Genomic DNA, 11,994 nt, shown 5'->3' with positions numbered 1-11,994 from the left:
GCGAGAGAGAGAGAAAGAAAGAGAGAAAAGGGAGCCGATTGTTCGTCGAAATAAAATCTAAAATTATCTTAATTTAATCTCTAGTCCTCTCGAAAATTTCTCTTTTCAACATAGATACATATCTCGTCTCTTTCCCGTTCGTTTTAACGGATCGTCCACCGTAAAATCTTTTTAAATCTGACAAGGACACCTTCGAGTTTTCTTTCAAACGGATGCTTTTTCGTTCGTCGCGATTAACGTAATTTCAACTTTGAGTGCCCTTGGATCGGAGTAAAGAAGAGTTTTCACAGAGAGACAGAGAGAGAGAGAGAGAGAGAGAGAGAGAGAGAGAGAGAGGAATAGTGGAAAGAAAAAAGAAAAAAGAAAAAAGAACAGAAAAAAGAAAAGAAAAAAAGAAAGAAAGAAAGAGAGAAAAAGAAGAAAGAGAAAAGAAAAAAAGAGTTCTCACTTGATCGAATTTTGTTCCATCGTCGAGCGATTCGCGTAATTTAGCGGAAGGATCGGCTTTGAATGGAACGATCATCGTTCGTTCTTTTGTTAGAAAGAGAGAGAGAGAGAGAGAGAGAGAGAGAGAGAGAGAGAGAGAGAGAGAGAGAGAGAGAGAGAGAAAGGCGTATACACCAAACGGAAATGTATAAATCAAAATGATTTATAGAATGTTCCGGGTCCGAACGAGTGGCGAATTAAAAGCGTTACGCATTTCGTAGATTTAACGAGGCTTTTCGTAGCTTGGTTCGACATTTAATTCGTTAATAATTCCGAAGGAGTACGAAAAATACGTTGAAAGCGATTCGAGCGTTTTTATAAGGATTACCTTTCCTCTTTTCCTTTCTTTTTTCCTTCTCTTTTCGTTCTCTTTTATTTGCCTTTTTTTAAGGGTTTTTCTTTTTTCATGGGTTTTTTTCGCGTTTTCTTTGTTTTTTGTTCGTTGTTTGTTCGCCTGTTTATCTTTTCGATTCGTTCGTACAAACTTATCTCGTATCATTTTTCTCGTTGATTCCTCGGGATAGGAAAGTCGATAAAGAACGGATATGAATGCAGAACGCAATAATTAGAGATTCTGCAAATCGATTCGATGAACGAACGATGAACTAATCGAGTCGATCGATCGTGATTTTCAGTCGAATAACCTTAGAGCCTCTCATCAGATTTTCTACGCATACCTTACGCGAAGTACAGCTTTCGCATCGATATTCGGATCATTAACATTCCTGCGTCGTATCCTCGACGTCATACTACTATACGTAGAGGCACCCATTAGTACTGCCTTTAATCATTACTGGATCAATTCGGTGATTTGCATGTTCCGCTTAACTGATATTCTCGATGTATGCACATATGTATGTTGCATGCATGCATGTATGTATGTATATATGTATGTATGTATGTATGAGGTCGTATCTACGTAGGACAGAGTTAGTGAAGTCGTCGTAGCAGAGTTTGACGATTTGCCCTCTGAATGGCCAAACAGGCTAATATTGTTACGGGAATAATAAATTATATCGTTGCTAACGTTCCTCGCTTTCCAACGTCCCTGTTTTCCTTCATCAAGATGGAACACCTTAAATCGATCGATCGTAGTTACTAATCGAGACTAATCGTTCGTTCTCCCGATTGTTATACTCCTTTTTCGTGATACTTCAATAAGAATTGAAAAGCTCTCTCTCTTTCTCTTTCTCTCTTGTCGATCAGTCGAGTGGTTTATTTCCTAAATGGAAATACGATATAATTTATCTCCGATGAAAAAACTTCGGTTTGCGTTTGAATTTATCGAACGAACAATTAAATAATTCCCTTTTGAATCCTCAGAGAAAGCGGTTACGGGTCCTATATTTTCATTTCATTTTTATTAATTATAAAGAGCGGTCGACGATACGGAAAAGTGAAACAAAATTTTTTTCCTATTTCCCCTCTTTTTTTTGTTCTTTTATATCTTTTTTTCATTTTTTTTTATTTTTTCTCTCATTGAACCACTTTTAAACAACAATGAAAATCATTTGTCATTAATGCTATATAGCATATATAGTTAAAACGAAATTAACATGCGAATTCGTTAGTATTAAAAAAAAAACAAAAAACAAAATTTCGCTATGAATTAACCGTTGGAGAAAAACGCTGGTTTTGAAAAATGGAAATTCCTTTTTTTTCCAATTGAATCTCGTACCACTTTTAACAATAATGAAAATTATTTATTATTAAAACTATGGTATAGTTAAAACGAAATAAACCAACGTGCGGATTAACGTCAGTGGAATAAAAAAAAGAAAGAAACTTCGAACGTGAGTCAACAGTCACATCGATCGTTCGAAGGATCTTGTATAAAAAATGTTTTCGTCGGAGATCACACAAGGACACGTTCTTCGACGTTCGGTAACATAAATGTCCATTTGGTAAAAGCCTTAGATTTATTGTTTGAACTCTAAAACACAGGGTCTAAGAGTTCATGCTGGAAAACGCTTCGTGATATCTCTAATTACGTTTGGTTTTCGTTTCGAAATAAAAACGTCGACGTGATGACGATAGTCTTGATAAAAAATTATATTAAGCCTTTGTGGTTGGTCTTCTTTTGAGGATCGTCACGAAGAGCTCGCGTAATTTGAATTTTCTCTTCACTATTTCTTTTTCTCTCTCTCTCTCCCTCTCTCTCTCTCTCTCTCTCTCTTTCTCTGTTTCTCTGTCTCTTTTGTAAAAATATATAAATTTGCTTAATTCGAATTAAAAGAAAAATTTTCCGATGAAATTTGTTCTCAGATTATAAGAAAACATAGAGACGGTAGTGGTTCAAGGAATCAAAGCGATAATTTATTCGTATATCGGGTAATATCGAAAGCATCGAATTAATGCTTTTCAAAGTGTCTTCGACAGAAACGGATAACATCTTGAAAAGAGAGACTACGATTAATCATTCGGTAATACTCGCTTTAAGGATCCCCGACCGAGACCCCATCGAACGACCATCCGTCGTTGGTTTCTATGAAAAAAGAAGAAGAAGAGGAAGAAGAAGAAGAGAAAAGAAAGAAAAAAGAAAAGTAAAAAAGGAAAGAAAAAACAGAAAGAAAGAAAGAGAAACAAGAACTACGAGAGCCTTGCCAAAATCCTTTAGCATCTATGAGAGAACGAGAGAGAGAGAGAAAGAGAGAAAGAGAGAGAAGGAAAGAGAGAGAAAGAGAGAGAAAGAGAGAATCGTGAGTTAGCAAAGTTCGATCGGTCAGACTTTGGTGGGAAAGAGGGAAAGATCGACGAAGGACTTTCGCGAATAAGCGAAATTCTTTGGGTAGATTCGAAGAAACGTCGAAGACTCGCCCTTTCGAGTGGACGAGAGTGGTGCAATTGAAGGATAAGAAGAGAGAAAGATGGAGAATCGAATTTATCGTTGTAGATGACTGCTCTTTAAAGGAAAAGAAAATCCTAAGGATCGATGAAGTAGCTAACTAATTAACGACAGCGAGCGAACACGTAGCGATAACGTTAATGTAAATATGATTGAACGATAGGATCCTGTATAAAGCTATTAAACGTATAATTAAGGACCGATGAAAAATTCCTGCATTTATTCTGTTCATTTTTAGAAATTACAAATTATAGGAATATCGAATAAAAATGAATGTGAAGGAGGGGATGAGTGAAAAAGTCGGATTAAAACAGAAGCCATTTAGGAAGAAAATTTAATCGGGGGAGGAAGAGAGGGAGAGACAAAGAGAGAGAAAGAAAGAGAAAAGAGAGAAAGAGAAAAAGAGGTAAAACTGTTAGATAGAACAAATTACATGGTCATACATAGTAAGAAAAAAAAAGTGAAAGAAAAGAAAAAAGAGAGAAAAAGCCCAATGAAAGAAGATACAACAAAAGACATGACGTGTAAGGTAATAAAATCAAATAAGAAATAAGACGAGAAAGAAGGAAGGAAGGAAGGAAGGAAGGAAGGAAGAAAGAAAGAAAGAAAGAAAGAAAGAGAGAGAGAGAGAGAGAACAAGAGAGAACGAGAGAGGGAGAGAGAGAGAGAGAGAGAGAGGGAGAGGGAGAGGGGAGAGAAAGAAAGAAAGAAATAAATAAAGAAAGAAAGACGAGTAAAGGAGATAGAAATGGAAAGTAGTGGTGGGGATAGGCGAAGGGGTGCGAATCGTGGTGGGTTCGGCACTGCGCGCCGCCTGAGCCTGAGAGAGGGGGGTGGTGGGGGGATGGAGCAGCTAGGGTAGCCGGAGCTCGAGTGCGAGCCCGCGGTACCTACACGCCGGGTCTGGGTTTGGCCGGGTCGGGTGCTGCGCAGGCATAGCGGAGTGGAGCAAGAGCAAGAGCAGAAGCAGAGGCAGTGCCAGTGCCAGTGCCAGTGGTAGAGCCGGATCCAGAAAGAGAGCCAGTACCATCGGCAGCTGTAGTGGCGTCAGGAGTGAGCCGTGCACCAGCCACGCCGCTCTAAACGCATTCGTTGAATTACGAGTTGACGTTACGAATCGTTTCTCTTCGATTTTAAAGGAGATCTATGTGACAGAGAGAGAGAGAGAGAGAGAGAGAGAGAGAGAGAGAGAGAGAGAGAGAGAGAGAAAGAGGGATAGAGATAGAGAGACAGAGAAAGAGAAAGAGAGAGAGAGAGAGAGAGAAAGAGAGAAATAGAGAGATAAAGATAGCAAGAAGAAGTAGAAAGAAACAGAAAGAGAAGGAGAGAGAAAGAGAGAGAGAGTTATATGTACATATAGACAGAGTTAAATATAGGAGTATAGACAAAGGATCAAAGCAGCGAGTACACGAGATATATCTCAACATCCAGCTCGCGAGCACCCCTTGAACCACCCCCAAAGCGTTTCCCCTTTCGCTCCACCTCTCTTCGAGCCGACTCCTCACTTTGGACTACCCTCCTTCTCTCCCCAACTTTCCTTCCTTCCTTCCTGCCTGCCTGCCTGCCTATCTATCTATCTATCTATTTATCTATCTATCTGTCTATCCATCCATCTATCTATCTATCTATCTATCTATCTATCTATCTATCTATTTATCTATCTATCTATCTATCCATCTGTCTGTCTGTCTGTCTTCCTCTTTATTTCTTTCTTACCCTTTCCTTTCAATCGTTTCCTAAGTTCCAAGTTTAATACCAAATATAAATAACAAAGCGAACTTTGTTCATCCTGTCTAATAGAGAATAAGAAATTGACAGTGAAACGAAAAATAATTATCAACGAGAATCTCTTTGTGAATTGATTGTCGGATTGTTTTAATAATACTCTATCGAAGATAGAACGAAAAGAATCGTAGAGTGAGAAAAACGAACATATCGTTATTTATTGTGACCTGTTCGTTTTGTATAAGTGTTTCTATATCACAACGTATAGTGCAGACTACGTACACAAATGTGAGGACTGTGAGAAAAGCTTTTGACTTGTCGTTGTCCAGCAGGAAGACCAACAAAGTTGCATACCCGGTTGTCAAGCGAGTGCTAACTACTTCGGCGAACTATTCTATGACTGGTATTTGTACTTGTGGAGAATCTCCTGATACCTGATTGGTGGTGCGAACGTGGTTTGTACACATAAGCGAGGCGTTCAACGTGGCCGATCATTGGACATGTAAGTAAACTTGTTACTAGTTGATCGAAATTGATGTTAGGATGTCTTACAAGTTCAAATACTCGTTCTCGTACGCGTTAACGTACCGATCGTTAAACGAACAAAAGCGGGGTAGCCATGGGGTACGGGGGGAAGGGACAGGAAGAGAAAGAGGAGGAGGTGGAGGTGGAGGTGGTGGAGGAGGAGGAGAAACGCTTTTGGCAAGCGTTAATTTTCACGTCGTCGCGAAACTTATTTTACGTTCTCGATCGATCGAATTCGTTAGTCCGTAAGCTTTACATCAACGTCGTAAAAATCGATAATAATAGAATTCATAACGGAACGAGCTATCGCCTCGACCGGAAAAGATAAAATTCGGTTAAACCTTCGTAGAACTGACCAATGAAATATCTTGATTCCAGATAGAGATAATGGATGCCGAATTTACATTTCGGAACTCACGGACGCGTGATTAGGATCGTCAAAATTAGTTAACGTCCGACGCTTCTGAATATTCGATTATCACGCCTCTCGCGTTATTATCCGTAGAACTTATTGAATTAAGAAGAGAGAAGTGGGATGGATGGATGGATGGATGGATGGACGGACGGATGGATGGATGGATGGATGGATGGATGGATGAGGGGGGTGATGAGAGGGGGAAGATGATATCCGTTGAATATCAACGTCTTCGTCCACGACCGGACGAGAATTTTTCACGAAATAATTGCAAAAGAGCTTGACGTCCAAAGAGCCGTTATCCTTAATCTAATTATCTAATTTAATCCAGCCTGTCTACTGTAGCACCCCCTTTTTCCCCTTATCCCTTTCCCCTCTTCCTTTAACATCTACCAATCTACTAGCTTTAGTAGCTACCTAGCTAGCTAGCTAACTCTTAACTATTACCATTCGTAATTATCCTGTTAAGCATACACCTGGCTAATTTGTCTACTTTGCATATGTAAACGTTACGGTCCCTCAAGATCAAATATTCTTCAAAGGTCTAACGATAGATACATTTTCTCACGCTGATACTAAATCTTGTTGATAATGTGGAAACGTACGATTCCTAATATCATAAGGATGACGAAAGAAAAAAAGAAGAAACGGATCGAAGATATATCTTTGATAAATCCTTCTTCAATCGGTAGGATAGATAGGATAGAATAGGGTAAGGTAGGGTAGGATAGGATAGGATAGAATAGAGTAGAGTAGGGTAGGTTACTACGTTACTACTTCTTTCGGAAAGAAAATCCGGTTGAGACCATTTCGTCAGGACGGAAGTGGACGAAGATCGATTTGTTTGGCGGATCCGACGTGGCACGATGCTGACGGGGTTAGAACACGCGAGTAAACATACTATAGAACGGATGGACGGGTTGCGTTGCACGAGGCCAAGAGTTGCTTTCGTCAACTTTCTTCTTTGTGGAAGTCCTGTTTCTGTTTCTCTCTTACACACACATGCGCGCGCGTGCTCACATACAGAGAGAGAAAGAGAGAGAGAGAGAGAGAGAGAGAGGGAAAGAGAGAGACACACGTTCTTTCTCTATCTCTCTATCTTTCTATCTCTCTATCTTTCTCTTTCTCTTCCTCTCTTTCTGTGCGTATCTGTATATTTATGTGTGTGTGTGTGTGTGTGTGTGTGTGTGTGTGTACGAGTAGAGGGTCGAAGAAGAAGGGTGTATGCGGGGTGGTTGCTGCCGGCGAGGCCGGGATTGGCTCCAGGGAAAGAGCTCGATGTAATCGGCCGAGTTTCCTCGAGCTCGAAAGTGCCGGGGAGATGCCAACGAAGAGGTGGAGGAAATGGTGCTGGTAGTTGTGAAGAGAAGGGTAGTGAAAGAGAAAGAAAGAAATAAAGAGAGAGAAAGAGAGAAAGAGGGTCAGGGGATAGAGGTGGTAACAACGGTCTCGCGAGTGTTAAATGTACGAGAGAGAAAGAGAGAAAAAGAGAAAGAGAGAGAGAGGAGTTTCGAGATTTCGAAACGCACCGTAAATCTATCGAACAAGCCTCTACGAACATCGGCCACGTACTACTTACTTACTTACTTCCACGTTCCTGTCCGCCATTATAATAATCGGCTATAATTTTCGCACTTTTCTTTATTTTTGTCTAAAAGTCCGAAGAAATGGCGGCAACGAGATGATGACAACGACAACGACGACGGCGACGATGCTTGAACAAACGAACGAAATAAAATTTTCAAACAAATTATATTCTCGAGTGATGGAGGATGGTGGATGAGGGGGTTAGACGTTCGGGTTTATTGTACTATACGGATTTATCGTATCGTTCGAAGTTTTAAAGAAGCCATCGTAAAATGTAATAAAGAAAAACAAATAAGATGGAGAAGATTTCCTCTTCTTCTTTTTTCCTTTTCTTTTCTTTTCCTTTTTCCTTCTTTCTTCTTTCTATTTTTGTCTCGATTCTGAGATAAAGAATTTATGAAATATTATTTGATTTTCCGTTTCGAATATTTTGTTTCGTTAATTTTTTGTTTCGTTAAGAGACAATCGATTGCACGAAAGTTTTTATTTCATTACGTATTGTTAGGAAACGATCTACTTTTTTTTCAGTTTTCTTTTCTCTCTTTTTCTTTTTATCTCTCTCTCTCTTTCTTTTTGTTTGTTTGTTTATTTTTTCTTGGGATGGGATGAGGAAGAACGTCCCGAATACATTTGTTTAAAAGCGTAAACATGACCTTCAGAAGCAAGACTTGTTTCTCGAAAGCAAACGATTTCTTTCACGTAAGATTATTCGAAGATACATACTAACATATATATTATATTTTCATTAGATCGAATAACCTAAACGTAAATCGTATACCGTCAAATTGTTAAATAACAACGAAAGCAAAGGTTTTGTTAGACAAATCAGAAAGGAAAAAAAGGGGACTGCTTGTGGTAATGATACATTTTCGAGAATGTAAATGGAGTGGGAAAGAGTAAAAAAAAAAAAAATAAAAAAAAAATAAAAACGACAAATAAAAAAATATATATATATAAAAAGAAAAAAAAGCAAAAGAGGAGCCGGTTGCTTTGACTTCAAAGTAGTAAAGTGTCTTTCTTCTTTCTCTTTGTCGCGTTCACCGATAAATTATTAGCTCATAAAAGAAAAAAAAAAGTAAAAAGAAAAATCAAAGGATCAACGGATCGCTCGGGAAGAGATAGAAGATACAGAGAGAGAGAGAGAGAGAGAGAGAGAGAGAGAGAGAGAGAGAGGGAGGGAGAGAAAGAGAGAGCCAATGTGCGCAATGAAAAAAAAAAGAAATAAAAAAAAAAAGGGAAGTTTCGCCTTTTAAAGCGAACTCCCATTGAAGGAAATGAGCGACGATCCGTTGGGAGTCGCACTGAAAAGTACGATTACGATCTTCTGCGTTCCATCTTTTTTCTTTTTTTTTTTTTTATTTCTCTTTGTCTCTCCTCGCGCATCATCTCTTTCTATCTTTGTTAAACGACCCTAAACTTTTGCTATCGTATCAATTTTTTTTGTCTTATTTTTTTTTTTAAGATAGTTAGCGTAAAAAATATTATTTCGAGATATCGCGATCACGTGCGTGCACATACATACGTATCTATATACGAAAGAAATTTTGTTTTAAATATATGTAACTATAATACGTGATGGTGGGTGTCATAGAGTGTATGAAAAAAAGAAAAATTATATCTTTATAAAAATTTCGTTTAGAACGTTTCAGTAACTGATTGTAAGATATTTAATAAAAACATTTCAATCGGTCTTTGTATGTTCGCGTAAAAAAGTACGACACGAAATAATGTTTTATCTTCAATTCTCCAAACGCAGTCGTTGGTGATTACCACTTATCAGGATGTAAATTCGGCTAAATTTTTCTGCCAACATGCAAGCATACAGAGAGAGAGAGAGAGAGAGAGAGAGAGAGAGAAAGAGAGAGATGCAAAGAGAGATACACAGACAGTGCGATCGTCCAACTGTCTAATTAGACCGGTTCCATCAACGTTTTAAACGCCTTCAATTTGTCAAATTTACCGCAGTCTGATGTTACTCAAAGCTATAATTTACGATGGTGTATTTACGAGCCGCTAGTACCGAATTGAGGTAAATGTAAACTTGGAAAATCGTTCGGTCGAATCTTTCCAGTCGAAAAAGCATTGATCAATTCGTTTTCCTTTTTGTTCTTTTTCCTTTTTTCCTTTTCCTCGTTTTCTTTTTTTTACGTTTTATTTTGTTTTGTTTTTCCATTTCAATGAACGAGATTTCATACTTTCGTATTGGAATGTCTACGTTGTTCTTCGATATGAATAAAAAAAACATAAAATATACATATCGACGAAACGATTGATTAACGTTTAGATAAAAGTAGTCGAAACAAGAATAGAAAGGAAGAAAGAGAGAGGGAAAGAGAGAGAGAGAGAGAGAGAGAGAAAGAGGAGAAAAAGAAAGATACAAAAAAAAGAGTAAAAAAAGAAAAAAAAAAGAAAAGAAAAAAGAAAGAGAAATCGTCGGATGCAAATCCTCCTTTTACGTCGTAATCCAGGATGTCGTAATTTGATATTCCGCATCCGAACGGCTACGAGACGTATGTAACAAGTTCAACCCCTTTCCAACCTCCAATCCTTCTTTCTTTCTTTTTCACTCATCCTCTCTCTTTCTCTGTTTCTCTCTTCCTCTCTCATACTCTCTTTTCTTCTTTTTCTTTATCCGTCGTAACGCGGGGCATTCTAATCACGAGCCGTGACGTTTTATCATGGACTTCGAATTTTCCGACGGAAAGAAGAGGGCAAAAGGAGGATAGAAAGTGTGGGAGGGATGGGAGGAAGGGTGGGAAGTAGATTCGAAACTTGAAATTTGTTTCTCGGACGTGCCCGAGTGCCACGGCGAATCGAAGCGTACGAGTCCGAGCGATCTTCTAGAGTTACACATACAAACAAAACATACATGCGCGCATACACGAATGTATGAACATCTTCATCCTCTTTATAGACGTACGCCCGCGCGCGAGTGTGTGTGTGTTGAATGTGTATGCATATAGGTATGACGTATATGTATGAGTGTATGTACGTGCGTATAGATCACAAACTCCATATCGTTCTTGGACTTTACGATCGATTTTGAGAAAGAGGAAAATGAAAGAGAGGGAGAGGGAGAGTAGTGTGTATGTATGTGTGTCAATGTGTAAGTAAGAGAAAGAGAAAGAGAAAGAGAAAGAGAGAGAGAGAGAGAGAGAGAGAGAGAGAGAGAGAGAGAGACAAGGAAAGGGTGATTCGTAAGTTTCTCTCTCTCTTTCTCTATCTCTCTCTCTCTCTTTCTCTCTGACACACTATCTTAAACAGCTATCCACTACTTAATTACGACGGATCCTTCGTGCTCTCTAAATTACGCCTTCGAACAACTAGGAAGGGAAAAGAGGTTGTTCGGAAGGTAAAAGAATCGGATTTTCGAGATAGAGATAAAGATAGAGATAGAGAGTTAGATAAAGAGAGAGAGAGGGTAGCAGGGATGGAGGGAGAAAGTAAGAAGGGACGGAGGGAGGGAGGGAAGATCGTGGAACAAATCTCACGAGTTTACGACGAGAGTAATGTAACTTCGACCGACTCATTAAGGCGACAATTTAAAGTTCCACCAAAGTTAGGTCGAATAAATGGCGATGCGAGGGCGACTCGACAAGCCGAAGTCACACGCGAGAGAGACGCCGATGCGCGAAAACGTTTTCAAGCGGATTGAACGTGAGAAGCTAACGGAAGAGAAGTGTGTAAGGGAGAGAGTGTGTGTACATATATGTATGAGAAGGAGAGAGAGAGAAAGGATCGATCGATCGCGTAGGGTACTACTACCCTTCGTGTTACACTTCGATCGTTCATTTCAACCCTCTCTCACTGTTACTCAACCCCTTTTAATTCCTATTCAGTTTCATCCTTTTTCAACATGAACGTTCGACGACATTTTTCGGCAACCATCGACTACGTTTATGAGAGAAAGAAAGAGATAGATAAATAGATAGATAGAGAGAGAAAGAGGGAGAGAGGGAGGGATAGAGAGAGATAGATATAGAGAGAAGTTAAGACTCATGAATCGATTTTTCGAATGAGCTGGATTAAAACGTCGTGGATCCTTCTCGGAAGCAACGAATTTTCATCCTTAAGCTTTTAATTCCTCATCCTCGTGGCGTAAAAAAAAGAAAGAAAGAAAAGAAAAAAGAGAAGATGAGAATGGAGATTACGAAGGGACACTTGGTAAAAACGTGAGGTCGTTTTTAAGAAAACAGGTTCGTTTGCGTTACATCCGTTGATTCCGTTTTTGCATTAATAACGCTTCGCTTATAATTTGTATTTAGTTTGCGTTTTTTTTTCTTTTTTCCCTTTTTTTTTTTTTACTATACGTTTCGACGATCCTTTTACGTTAGATATTTTACGTAAAATTACGTTGATGCGACATATACGTCTTTGTCTAATTTTTCTTTTTCTCTCCCACTCTTTTTTT

At 38.8% G+C, this 11,994-nt stretch overlaps 1 protein-coding gene across 1 annotated transcript in view; it reads left to right on the top strand.

The window, feature by feature from the left end:
* Positions 1-4,571: 4,571 nt before the first annotated feature.
* LOC122630605 overlaps positions 4,572-11,994 on the top strand; it is a 79,813-nt gene continuing 72,390 nt past the window's right edge. Inside the window, exons 1-2 of the mRNA XM_043815271.1 lie at positions 4,572-4,735; positions 5,132-5,558. The gene's annotated coding sequence lies outside the window, so the exon portion shown is untranslated. The remainder of the gene's footprint in view (positions 4,736-5,131; positions 5,559-11,994) is intronic.

Source organism: Vespula pensylvanica, chromosome 7 (assembly GCF_014466175.1).
Source record: "Vespula pensylvanica isolate Volc-1 chromosome 7, ASM1446617v1, whole genome shotgun sequence".
In the NCBI taxonomy this organism is placed as follows: Eukaryota; Metazoa; Arthropoda; class Insecta; order Hymenoptera; family Vespidae; genus Vespula; species Vespula pensylvanica.
The sequence above is the reverse complement of the archived record's forward strand: the minus strand, read 5'-3'. Positions and strand labels throughout refer to the sequence as shown.